Source organism: Theropithecus gelada, chromosome 12 (assembly GCF_003255815.1).
Source record: "Theropithecus gelada isolate Dixy chromosome 12, Tgel_1.0, whole genome shotgun sequence".
Classification (NCBI taxonomy): Eukaryota; Metazoa; Chordata; class Mammalia; order Primates; family Cercopithecidae; genus Theropithecus; species Theropithecus gelada.
The window spans coordinates 85,175,098-85,187,983 of NC_037680.1; the positions used below are offsets into that span (position 1 = coordinate 85,175,098).

Here is a 12,886-nt window from a genome sequence, read left to right on the forward strand (position 1 = left end):
AAGAGCTTCTGCACAGCAAAAGAAACTACCATCAGAGTGAACAGGCAACCTACAGAATGGGAGAAAATTTTTGCAATCTACCCATCTGACAAAGGGCTAATATCCAGAATCTACAAAGAACTTATACAAATTTACAAGAAAAAAACAACCCCATCAAAAAGTGGGCAAAGAGTATGAACAGACACTTCTCAAAAGAAGACGTGTATGCAGCCAACAGATACATGAAAAAATGCTCATCATCACTGGTCATCAGAGAAATGCAAATCAAAACCACAATGAGATACCATCTCATGCCAGTTAGAATGGCAATCATTAAAAAGTCAGGAAACAACAGATGCTGGAGAGGATGTGGAGAAATAGGAATGCTTTTACACTGTTGGTGGGAGTGTGAATGAGTTCACCCATTGTGGAAGACAGTGTGGTGATTCCTCAAAGATCTAGAACTAGAAATACCATTTGACCCTGCAATCCCATTACTGGGTATATACACAAAGGATTACAAATCATGCTACTATAAAGACACATGCACACGTATGTTTATTGCAGCACTATTCACAGTAGCAAAGACTTGGAACCAACCCAAATGTCCATCAATGATAGACTGGATTAAGAAAATGTGGCTCATATACACCAGAGAATGCTATGCAGCCATAAAAAGGATGAGTCCATGTCCTTTGCAGGGACATGGATGAAGCTGGAAACCATCATTTTCAGCAAACTATCACAAGGAGAGAAAACCAAACACTGCATGTTCTCACTCATAGATGGGAATTGAACAATGAGAACACTTGGACACAGGGTGGGGAATATCACATGCTGGCGCCTGTTGTGGGGTTGGGGGCTGGAAGAGGGATAGCATTAGGAGAAATACCTAATGCAAATGATGAGTTGATGGGTGCAGCAAACCAACATGGCACATGTATAAATGTGTAACAAATCTGCACGTTGTGCACATGTACCCTAGAACTTAAAGTATAATTAAAAAAAAAAAAAAAAAAAAAGAGGCCAAGAGCACCTTGGAATGACAGAACAGATTTTTAGCTTCCTCCCATACTTAACACTCTGAAGAATGCTGTACCTTGGATTCCTGGCCAATGCACCAAAATGATATGGCTTTGATGACTGGAGGAACACCAGGGTCCTTGGTCTCGCGCCAGTTCAAATAAAATGACACAGACACCTGTGGAGTGGTTTTAGGGAGTGGAGAATTGTAATAGGCAAGAAAGAAGGAAGACGCTCCCCCTGTACAGAGATAGAGGTGGGGGGGCTTTAAGCTGAAAGAGGGAACCCTGAGTGCAGTGAAAAATAGCCATTTATATGAGGAGGCTGGAGGAGGTGGTGTCTTACCTGGCATAGCACCCAGAGGATTGGTTTGACCAGTTATGTCATTCAAGTAGCCGGTGAAAAAACTGGCCCTCCCACCCTAGCTTTTAATATGCAAATGAAGGGCACCATGATGTTCTGCACATGTGGGGATATGTGGGGGTGGCCATGTTGCCATGTACATGTGGGCACAAGAAGATGCCAGGAATCGCCATGTTTGGTGGACCTAGTTTAATGGTCTGCAGTTGCATATCAAAGCTTGCCTGCCGGGGTCTAAGAGCCAGAGTTTTTCTGCTAGGCAAGAAACATTTCTGGAGCTGCTTTAAAAGAAAAATAAACTTCCCAAGGACCCCTTTTCTTCTTTATCTGCCTAAAATAATTTTTTAATAACTCCTGTAACATAATGATTACTAGAAAGCAATTTATTCATGAAACTTAAAACTAAAATCAAATAATAGAAAATTAATTCATTGGGTTTGATATTAATATTCTTTAAGCCACAGAAGTCATGGAAAAGACTGAATTTGTCACCCTAGGCATTTCATTAAAAAAAAGTTAGTTTCTTTTGTCTCAGAATGAAGTAGTCTAAGTCCCAGAGCAGATATATCCTCATTATCGTTAGTGAAATGGTGGTTTACTTAATTTTTAACGTATAAATAGAGTCCATGTCACATTTATCACTCCTTGGCATTTTCTTCAAGGATCTGATGCCAGAATGGCCATGGAAGTCAAACATGTCTCATGCAAGAAATGGAGCAAAAAGTTTCTATGAGTTTATGGTAATGGTTGCTTGGAAGTGTTTACTTTTTGTAGCAGCTACTGTCAATGTTCCAATCATTTCCGATGATCTTGGTGATTTGGTAGATAATTAGATGTGTGTCCTTAGACCAAGAAACTGCAAAGGCATAGAAGAAAGACAATGTTCTTCTGTTCAATGCTCTTGTGTTCAACACAATGCTCTTGTGTTCAAAACGAAAAGCTTCTTTAGGGGCTTTGTATTTTACTTAGATAATCATTTTAGAGCTTTATATGAGGTGTCTGGATGTGATTTGGGGAATGTAATTAGATCAATTCCCTTAAAACTGTTTAAAGTGATTTCTCTCTTTTTGTAAGTTATTGTATTACTAATTAATTTATTTACTATCTTGATTTTGTGCTGTTTGAATCTTAAGGCAGAAAAGAGTTGTCTCATCTACCTGTATCTCTTGTGATAACACACATACTGGAATTAGAAAATTAGACTCTCTTGAATTCTAGCTCTTAATGAGCACCAAACTTGACTCAGAATTCAAAGGATCAGGTAAACACCAGGCACAAATGAAACAGTCTTTTCTTGGAGAAGTCTGAGACCATTTGGCACAGATGTCCAAAATGACCCTATTCTCATGCAGTAGGATAAGTTTTAGATTTAACAGACAAGCTTCTTTATAAGCAATATGTGCAGAGACATTGTTCAAACAGAGGGAATAATTCCAGTTATGCAATGTCTCTTCTTCATACCTTATTGATTGTTTACATAATCATCTCTTAGTTTCCCACCTCATCCATAAACCTGTGAATTCGAAGTTTATTTATAATAAAAACCTACACAATCAAGACGTGTGCTCCTAAAAGCATTTTATACTCTCCATTATCTTTCCATTCCTAGTAAATACTTAGTGGGTTTACTGAAAAATTTGGTTATTCATATGTGTGCCGGGAAGGGTTAGCTCAGTAGGTCTGGATTGCTCAAACCCTGCACATCCCCAAAAAAGGCCACTCCTGAGGCCTGGCCCTTGGCTGGTTTCTGGGAGATGAGCTCTAAGTCCTCAGCATAATCTGATGGATAAAAGTGGTTTGTGTCTCTGCAGCCTTAGGCTACGCTGTACCTGTTTGATCAGGTAGTTTGTGCTAACAGTGTGATCTCTGGTGAATGTCTGTTTTTGCTTGGGGCAGGGTTATGGTGGGGCTGGGTTCGGAGTAGGTGATTAAAACCCCTGGACACCAGCACTCAGATAAGCTTCCCTGGTTGGCAACACTTTGCACAAGTTGTCATACATCATTGCTGGGAGAATTAAGTGCATCTGTGTGACTCTACTGGGAGAAGACCCCTGGACGCTTGTTCCTGGTTCTGCCTGAACATCACCTTATGTGATTTTTCCCTATGTTGAATTTAATGTGTATCCTTTCATTCTAAGGAATCATAACCATGAGATAACATCTGAGTCCTATGAGTCCTTCTAGCAAATCATTAAGCATGATGGTGGTGGTTTTGGGGACTCCCAACATAGCATGTTTACCAATAAATTTATTTGAGGTTTTTCTTTCTTTTTTGATGGAGAAAAGTTCACACGTGCTGTTCACCTTTTCCTTCCCACCATGTAGTGTGGAGCTATGAACCTCTATGCTCATGTCCTTTCAGCCCTTTTTATTGATACTCACCCTGTCTCTGGGGACTTAAACCTTCATTAATAACCCTATGGAAAGTAAAACTTTATTTCAGTAGGTCTCCAGTTATAGCACCTAGAAAATTAAACTCTTCCTAAAACCCAAGTTACTTTTTTCAGCGATTTGACCTATTTTGTTTTTCAGAAAACGCTTCTGTTTATACCTTACTAAAATATTATATTGTAGTGGTTATATTTCCAGAGGCTAGTAGAGTACTTGTTTATTGAAAACAAAATAAAATATGAATTCTAAATAGTAACGTATAAATTCTTCAAACTTAAGTGGTAGAATTGACTTTGGTAGACCTTTTCTCCTTTGTAATATATTGTTATAATATCCTGAGACATACTCAGCATAAATATCTTCCTAGTCATTAAATTAGTCATCAGCACCTCTCTTTGGGGACTGCCTACAATGAAAGGATGTGTCTTTTGGTGGAGTATTCTTATATTTCCAGGGGTAACGAGAGCTATTTGAATTTCTCATTAGAATGTCTTTTTCAGATGTCTAGTTTAACCTGGTAACCTAGTGAAAATAGCAACATCCAGATCACTAAGGGATGGTTCAGAGTAGATTATATTAGTGGTTATTTTGGTATTAGTTTTGTGGTACTATCTATAACCATTTATACAGATCTCATTAATTTATTTTAATGTAGGGAAAATCATTTTAGACATGGATGAATCAGACAATAACTTAATTTTATCTAAATATTTTGCAAATTAGGTCAGCAAGAGTTCACTATATAATTGCTAAAATAGTCTCTTTAATTTCCAAAGCATATGTATATTTTATTGGAAATGTGATTTATGTGCATTATATTCGACTAATAAACATTATATTTGATGTCTCAGTAAGTAACCAGATGTATATGTAGCTCTTGAACTTTTATTGCACAAACATAAAAGTTCTGTTTGTGGAGAGAATAAAAGCAAATTTCATAGTAGACCTCAGTATATATTTGGCAAGTACTGACCTCATACTTCTAGAATAGAAAGCAACTTGGTATGACACATGAGAGTCAGTGGACCTAGCTTATGATCATTATGATAATTCATTGGTTGTATTCCAGATATCAGAGGGAGGTATACAAGAGGATTATGCCATGCTCAGAAATATTGGGTGTATGTGTATGAATCCTATGAAGAAATCATTCATATTCCCATAAACATTGAGTTTCTTCACAGTCTCACCTTCCATCTGTATGGGAACTATTCCCAAATCTGTTTTCAGCACTTACCTGAGCCTTACTCTCCAATTTCACATTCTTTTCAAAAGTCTCCAAATTCCCCCTTACCTGCCACCTGTATGTTCCAATGTTACCTGAAATGGAACATGAGGCGAGTTAGGAATTAGCATCTGTCCCCTGTAAAAACAGTGCCCTTTCCTGCCTTCCCACTACTATCAACACTAGTCTTGTTCTTTTGGCCTCTGAGACTTGCAAAATGGTTTTTTTTCCCCCCGTCATTCCTTTTACCTTCCAGACCACTCAGTGACTAGGTCCTGTTAATGTTTTCTTCATGGTGTCTCTCCTTTTTATTCCTTCCCAAGTATTTTATTTTATTTTATTTTTTTACTTAATCCTTTTCCTCCTCAGGGTTTGCAGCCGCCCTTCTTCCTCTGCGGCACACCTGCTGTTTTAGAATCCCTCCTGTTCTGCATGTCTCCTGCTTTGCACATGTTCTTCTCTGCTTCGAATGCCATCTTCAGCATCCTCCAGTGGGTCACATGCAGCCATTCTTCACGCTCAGTTCTGATGACTCCTCTGGAAATCCTCTCTCACCGCACAAGGCTTAGAGGACTTCTGCTGTCTTTAAGGCTCTGGGAGTGCACTGGAAACAGGACAGGATCATTCTCCTTGAAGCTCTAGTGCCTACTAGACCCTAGCCACAGTGTGTTGTTATTACAGGTTGTCCCCTTACACAGCTCCCTGGTTCCTCTCCACTGCGTCTGGTCTACAAGAGCCAAGAGAACGCCTTTTCCTACAAAAACATTTTTGTATCACAGCCATTTGGCGGCACATGACTGGCTACCATACTATTGCAAATGCCATGTCTTAGCCAGGCTTTGAAGGACCCCCAGTTCCTGCTACTCCACCTCACTTTCCCATTTTTACCAACAAGGCAGTTTTCTTCCTGTTTTTGCACATTATATAACACACTCAGTTTCTTGGTGTGCTTTTGCCATTCAAAACACTTAAAATGCCCTTCCCCTTTGTCATAGCTTCTGAGAAGCTTTGCAGATTTTCTCACTATCCTGGAAGACTTCTTCAAGTAACCTTAGCCCCAAAGTAATCAGTCCCTCCCTCTGCAGCCTGTAGCTATTTTTATATTACATTATTTTGTCCATTTGATATTTTGCTTTGCCATATAAATTCTTTAGGGGAAAACCAGTATGTTCCCCTTTTTTGGTTTTTATCATTATTTACTTGTTACGGTGATCTTTCTTGTCTAAAAAGTACCTAGCATAAATTGCTAACAAAATGTCATAGCTCCCTACATCTTAAAAAGTCCTTAATCAAATTTTATTTTTCAAGTCTTCTTGTACTTATTTTAAGTGATAAAGAAACAACTAGATTGACATTTTCAATGTTCTTTCCTAATGCATCTCCAAATTAAAGGGTTGTTACTTTTCTTATCTAGGTGAAATTTCTCTTTCTTGTGTTATTTGGTACATTCTTGGGAGCATATGCCTTCGTATGCTGCAAGACTCAACATAAATTGCTCATAGATATGTCATACGGCCTGTAACGTTGACTGATCCTTTGGTTTAACAAGGATTAAAAATGTAATTCTATTGGGAAGTTATCTCTGTTGGGGGAAATGAGAAAATGCATGAGAAGGTGCTTAGTACATCTGTGAAGTTCTATGGAAATGCTAAAGCACATTCTATAGGGGCTCGGTAGAATGGTAGAAAAAGTGAAAAATGTGAAAACAGGAGCCCTAAGCTGAAGTCTTCCCTGGCTGCTGAGTGTCCTTCTGCACATCATCTAGCTTCTTTCTGAGTTGTAGTTTCCTCATCTAAATGGGTACTACCACGAAAATGGGTATCTTAGTTTATGTCTCTCTAAGGCTTGTTTGGGAATCAGGATATTTTGCTGGATGCAAATGTTTTGCAGAATGCAGATTTATGAAATAAATTGGTAATATGCTAAAAATATGAGCTATTGTTATAGCCAGCAAATTATAGCCATTTAATCCATGATATTAGCTAGCTCAGTCAGACGTTTTCCATGGAGGCAATAAGATTTTCATTATTAGAATTGTTTTTATTGAGGAAATATGCTATACATATGTAGGGATGGTTTAAGTATTGGGAAGAAGTTAAACGATTTTTTCACACAGTAAAATCCTATGGGATTTCTAGAGAAGACTTACAGCTTTCCTAAATTGTTGACAGAAGAGTGTGTCAACTCTGAGAAATCCATTTAATTTTAGAAAGACAAAATGGAGGTACAAAAAGCAGAAGGGGCTATTTGTCCGCTTAGCATTTGGACAGGATTAAATCCTGGTGCTAAGTGATCTAACAATTAATGAAATCATATTGCTCTTACATGAGATGCCAGCAGCTAGATTTCACACTGCAAGCACAGGAGTTTGATGACAGGATGGTGTTCAGTTATTATTGATGTGTAGCAAGCCACCCCTAAACTTAATGACTTAAAGTAAGTACAACCACTTACATAGCTCAGAAATCTGTAATTTGGACAGGGCTCTTCTCTACTTAAGCTGGTATCAACTGAGGCAGCTCAACTTGGGTTAGAGGATTCGGTTCCAACATGGCTCACTTATAGGGTTGATGAGTTGCCACTGGTTGTTGCCTGGAACAGTGGTTAGGATTGAGACCTGAGATCTTTAGTTGCCTGCACTGGGTTTCTCTATGGGCGTCTAGACTTCCTCACAGCATGGTGGCTAAGTTCCAAGACTGAAAGGAAGTCCTAGAGCCTAGAAGTAGAAGCTGCCAGTTTCTTAAGGCCAGGGTTTATTTCCACTATATTCTATAGATCAAGCAGTCATAGAGCCCATAATCACAGGAAGGAAACATAGACCCTCACCTCTCAATGAAAAGTGTGTGTCCAAGAGTTTTGGGGTCATATTTTAAAACCTCTACAGTCAGAGAGTGTAAGGGGAGGACAGAGAGAAGAAGAACATTAAGTCTTAGGAGGACAAGCTTGAGTTGGGGCTGTTAGTTGGCTACTGAGAAGAAAGTTCTCATCTAATTATTTGAGAAACAAAGGCAGAACATTAGGAATTTAACAAGTAGGGTAGCGTAGATTTAAGAGAGAGGAAATGGCATGGTGCCAAGCACATAATTGTCCAACTTCTTAATTTTCTTCAGGCTTTATCTTGACTGAGGTGGGCCTTGAATTTGTTAATAATTTTCTTTAATCCTCAGTAGGGAAACTTTAAGATTGGCTATTGCTTCCTTTTCATTATTTCCCTTAAGCTACAAATTAATTACTATTTCCATAATAGGCTTTGCATATGAATAATTACAAATGGAATGTAATAGTGTATATGAAAGTATTATGCAAATACCAAGCTTACTGTCATTTGTATAACTGTACAGCTGATAAAAGTTTCTTCGACATTGTCATTATCTCATTTAATTGTTACATGGGCCTTACGAGGCAAATTGTTATTAGTAATAACAACCTTTCCTAATTAAACAGAGAGCAAGACACTTGCACACAAGCCACTGCACATCAGTTTGGAGTCAAGACAAAAACCCTCGCCTTGGGGAGTACCTTTTCTCTTCAGATGTACCCCAAGAAGTACCTGTGTTTGAATGGCCAGACTTCTCTGTTGTTATCTGCCTACTCCCTGAGTTCCAGCGAGAAAACCCTCAGGACTGAGCTGCAGAGGCCTAAGTTCTTCAGCTTTCCAAATTTAACAGTCAGGCACTCAGAGGAAAGATTGCCAACCATTTGATGGAGGTGTTTCACATCTGAGTTTGATGAATGGTGTCTCACCCTGGATAAACTGGAGAGATGCTCTATTCAATCGATTGCAAACCCTACTTTGATTTCTAAGCCTCTTCTATCAGAGCAGCCTTACATCGAGCTAAAGTTGTGATTTCAGAGGCATTAGCAAACTTTTGTCCTCCACCTCCCTTCAAAATATCTTTCCCAATAAAAAGATGGATTCTTTAATAAGTGATGCTGCATTAACTGGTTAGGTACTTGGAGAAATTGTTATATCACCTAAAAAATTGATACTTTAAAACATTAAATGTAAAATTATGAAATGGTAGAAAAGAACTAGTAAAAAGATCTGATGAAAAGATTTTCTATTTTTTAGTATGCAATTCCTTTCTTCCATAAAAGCTAAGGAAGAAATTATAAAAGAAAAGATTGCTAGATTTAGATACATAAATTTTAAAAAAACTTCTGCACTGATTAAGATATTATAAATTAGGCCAAAAACAAAGTTGAAAAACATTTTGGTATTTATGTCAGAAAAATATTTTATATTGTAAATATAGACAGTGCTTTTCTACATAAATAGGGAATACTCAAACTTACCACAGCCCTTGGCCCATTCACAGACTAGGATCATAATAATAATAATAATAATAATAATAATAATAATATTCATCTTCACCAAACAATGCTAATGATACTAGCTAATACTTATTGAGAATTTCTCTGGACTTTATGTTTGTTTACTCACTTAACTTTTCCAACAAAATTTTGAGGGGGTGCAGTGGGCTGAATGTTTATGTTCCCCCAAAATACACATATTGAAGTTCTAGTCCTTAAGGTGATGGTTTACTAGGCAGAGACTTTGAGAGGTGATTTGGTCACGAGGGCTCTGAGATTAGTGCCCTTATAAAAGAGACCTCAGAAAAATCCCTCATCCCTTCTGCCATGTGAGGTTGCAATGAGAAGACAGCAGTGGTCAATGAGGAAGCAGGCTTTTATCAGACACTGAACCTGCCAGCACCTTGATCTTGGACTTTCCAGCCTCCAAACTGTGAGAAATAAATCTCTGTGGTTTATAAGCCACCCAGTTTATGGTATTTTGTTATAGCATCCGGAGCTGAGTAAAGGAGGTTCTCTCATTTCTCCCATCTTGCAATTGAGGAGATTAAGACAAAGAGAGGCCAGTATATAATTTGCTCAGGGTTACGCAGCTAGCACGTGGCAGGGCCAGAATTCAAAGCCTTTCTTCTTTCAAGAGGCAAGAACAAGAGATTTTAAAAGGCTGTAATACAATTGGCCAATGAATGTCTAAAATAGTCAAACTTAAAAATATACTAAAAATTAAAACAATAATGATATGTCCATCTTTGCTAAATTGTCAAGACTTTGAAAAATAGTAACAACCAAGACAAGAGAGTAGGGAAACACTTCACCAAGGCCATGTGTTCTATTTGTAAATATTCACAATTAGCCTTAAATTTGAGCATATATTTTTAACAAAAATTTCATTAAAAATTTTATATCAAGACAATATTCAATGATTTACATACAAACACATGTTCAAGAATAATCATTAGAGATTCAGTAATGACCTGAGGTAAAACCTAGGAATATGCATTTTAACAAGCACAGCTGATTCTGATACCTTGATCAGCATGTGACATGGTGGTCCTGCAAAAGACAAAAACAAAACTAACAAATAAATAAACACCAGCAAAAATCCAAAGCAAAACATTGCCAGAAATAACCAGAAAATGTCATTTTGACTGTGATTTGCTCAGAATTGAGTCTCTTTATCATCAAAATTCCACTTTTCATTTGTAATTGGAGATGATAAGACCTGTCACCTGCCTTTCATTGATTTAAGGACTGACAAGATGTCATTTGCAGCAATTTGGCAGGTAAGTCATTTCATCAGCTTTGCATAAAGGTTTGTTTTAAAGTTGTTAGCTTGTAAATAATGTTAATTAATTATTCCTAATTTACCCATGATATAAGCAATTACATATTTTATGACAAGAGCCACAAATATCTTGATATCACAGCAATTTGTATATTTTTTCACTTTACCTAACATTTTTCAATTACTACAGTCTAATCAAGGCTTTCAATACTTTCAGTCTTGAACTGTGGATTTGTACCTGTTAGTATGAATGGACCACTTGAATAGCATACATTTAACAAAAATTGGTTTTAAGTTCCAAGGTATAGAACTTCTTATTTGATTGAACGTCTAGTTAACAAATAGCAGTAGTCTTGGGTACCCTTTGTGCTGTAATGCAGGATTTCTCAACCTTGGCACTATTGACGTTTTGGGCCAGATATTTCTCTGATTTGAGGGGCTGTCCTATGAATTGTGGGATGGTTAGCAGCATCCATAGCCTCTTCCTACCACAAGCCAGTAGCATTGTGTGACATATCAAAACTGTGACACAACCAAAAATGTTCTCAGACACTGCCAGACTCCTAAAGTGGAGCATGAAATTTTTCTTGGCCCAGAACCCATGCTGTTATGCACAGTAAATTATTCTCAATTTTTGGGAGATAGAATAATGAAATGAAAAGAAAAACTGCATGGAAAAGCATTCCTGGTTTTGTGAGTCCTAAGGAACATGATAAAAATTTGTAGTAATATTATTGCACAAATAGAACGGATGACTAGCAGTGCCACAATGACGGAATATCTGGACCTTGGACAAATACTTAGTGTCTATTTCCTTATCTATTAATATGGATAACGATAATACTTATCTCGCAGAGTTAAAGATTAATTTCATGGAAAGTACTTAGAATAGTAACTGAATGTAGTAGCGCTTAAAAATGTTATATATCAATATTACTACCATTATCATTATTTTCTTGCTTGAATAGGGTAATGTAACATGTAATGATTCTAAATCATGTAATCAAATTGAAGATTTTAGATAATAGCGACTATAGAGGGTTCTATTTTGAAAAAGAGTTTCAACACCCGCCCCCAAAAAGAACACACAAAAAACAAAAGCTCAAAACAAAAACTTTAAATCAGTGATGAAATCAGTGGAAAGTAAACTTTATTTGGTAATTCTGCAGGCATGTGCCAAGGTATGTATGTTGTATAATTTAGGTTCTGCTATTTTAAAAAAGCACATGAAATTGTTTATAATACATATACATGATATAAACAATACTATTAAAATAGAGATAGGAGTGAACATTTTCAGACATGTAGAAATGGAAATATGTCACTCCTTTAAATGTTTTAGAGCTGGCTGGCAATCAATAATCTATAAATTTTATAAGCAAACCCAGTTTTCATTTTGGCAGGAAATGAGGTCAATCTGTGAGAAATCTCAGATTATTGTGAATTATTGGGCTTCACCTATGGGATTCGCCTTTTTCCAACAGTATCAGATCCTGGGAGACTCAATGTCTAAAGCATTCTCTGGCCTCTTGATAATTATGCTTCTGAGGAAAATATAGGAATAGGCTTTGTCCCAAATCAAGGTGCTTACACAGCCACACACAAAGTGTTAAAGAATATTAGACCGGATGCGGTGACTCACGCCTGTAATCCCAACACTTTGGGAGGCAGAGGTGGGCGGATCACCTGAGGTCAAGGGTTCGAGACCAACCTGGCCAACATGGAGAAACCTTATCTCTACTTAAAAAAAATAAATAAATACATAAAAATAAAAAATAGCTGGGCGTGGTGGCGCGCCTATAGTATCAGCTACTTGGGGAGGCTGAAGCAGAAGAATCGCTTGAATCCAGGAGGTGGAGGTTGCAGTGAGCCAAGATCGTGCCACTGCACTCCAGCCTGGGCGACAGAGGGAGACTCCATCTCAAACAAAACAAAACAAAACAAAACAAAAAAAAAGGGAAAAAAAGAATATTAGTTATCTTTTTTAAATGCCAGAATTCAAAGCACAATACCACACAAAGAACTTTTAAACCACAAGAAATACATATATTATTTCTACTTAACACACACCCAGTATTATAATGGTTAGGAGAAAATTAGAGCATTTTAGAGGGTTTTAGGACTGTCCGGCGAACAGCGCAGACGCAGGGCCCACCTGGCCTTGGGAGCCTTTAGTCATCCTGTGACTGTCCTAGGGCCGATGGTCAGCGCACGCAGGACAGTAGGGAACTTCTGGACCACTCCCCGAAGACCCAGGGGGCCCCTAGAGACAGGGCCCTGGAACCCGGGACGGAGTGGAAGGAAGCAGA

General features: G+C 37.8%; 1 protein-coding gene across 1 annotated transcript in view; it reads left to right on the plus strand.

Annotated features, from left to right (window-relative positions):
* The window catches only part of PTH2R (parathyroid hormone 2 receptor), a 128,028-nt gene that overhangs the window by 29,842 nt on the left and 85,300 nt on the right, over window positions 1–12,886 (plus strand). The gene's annotated exons all lie outside the window — the stretch shown is intronic.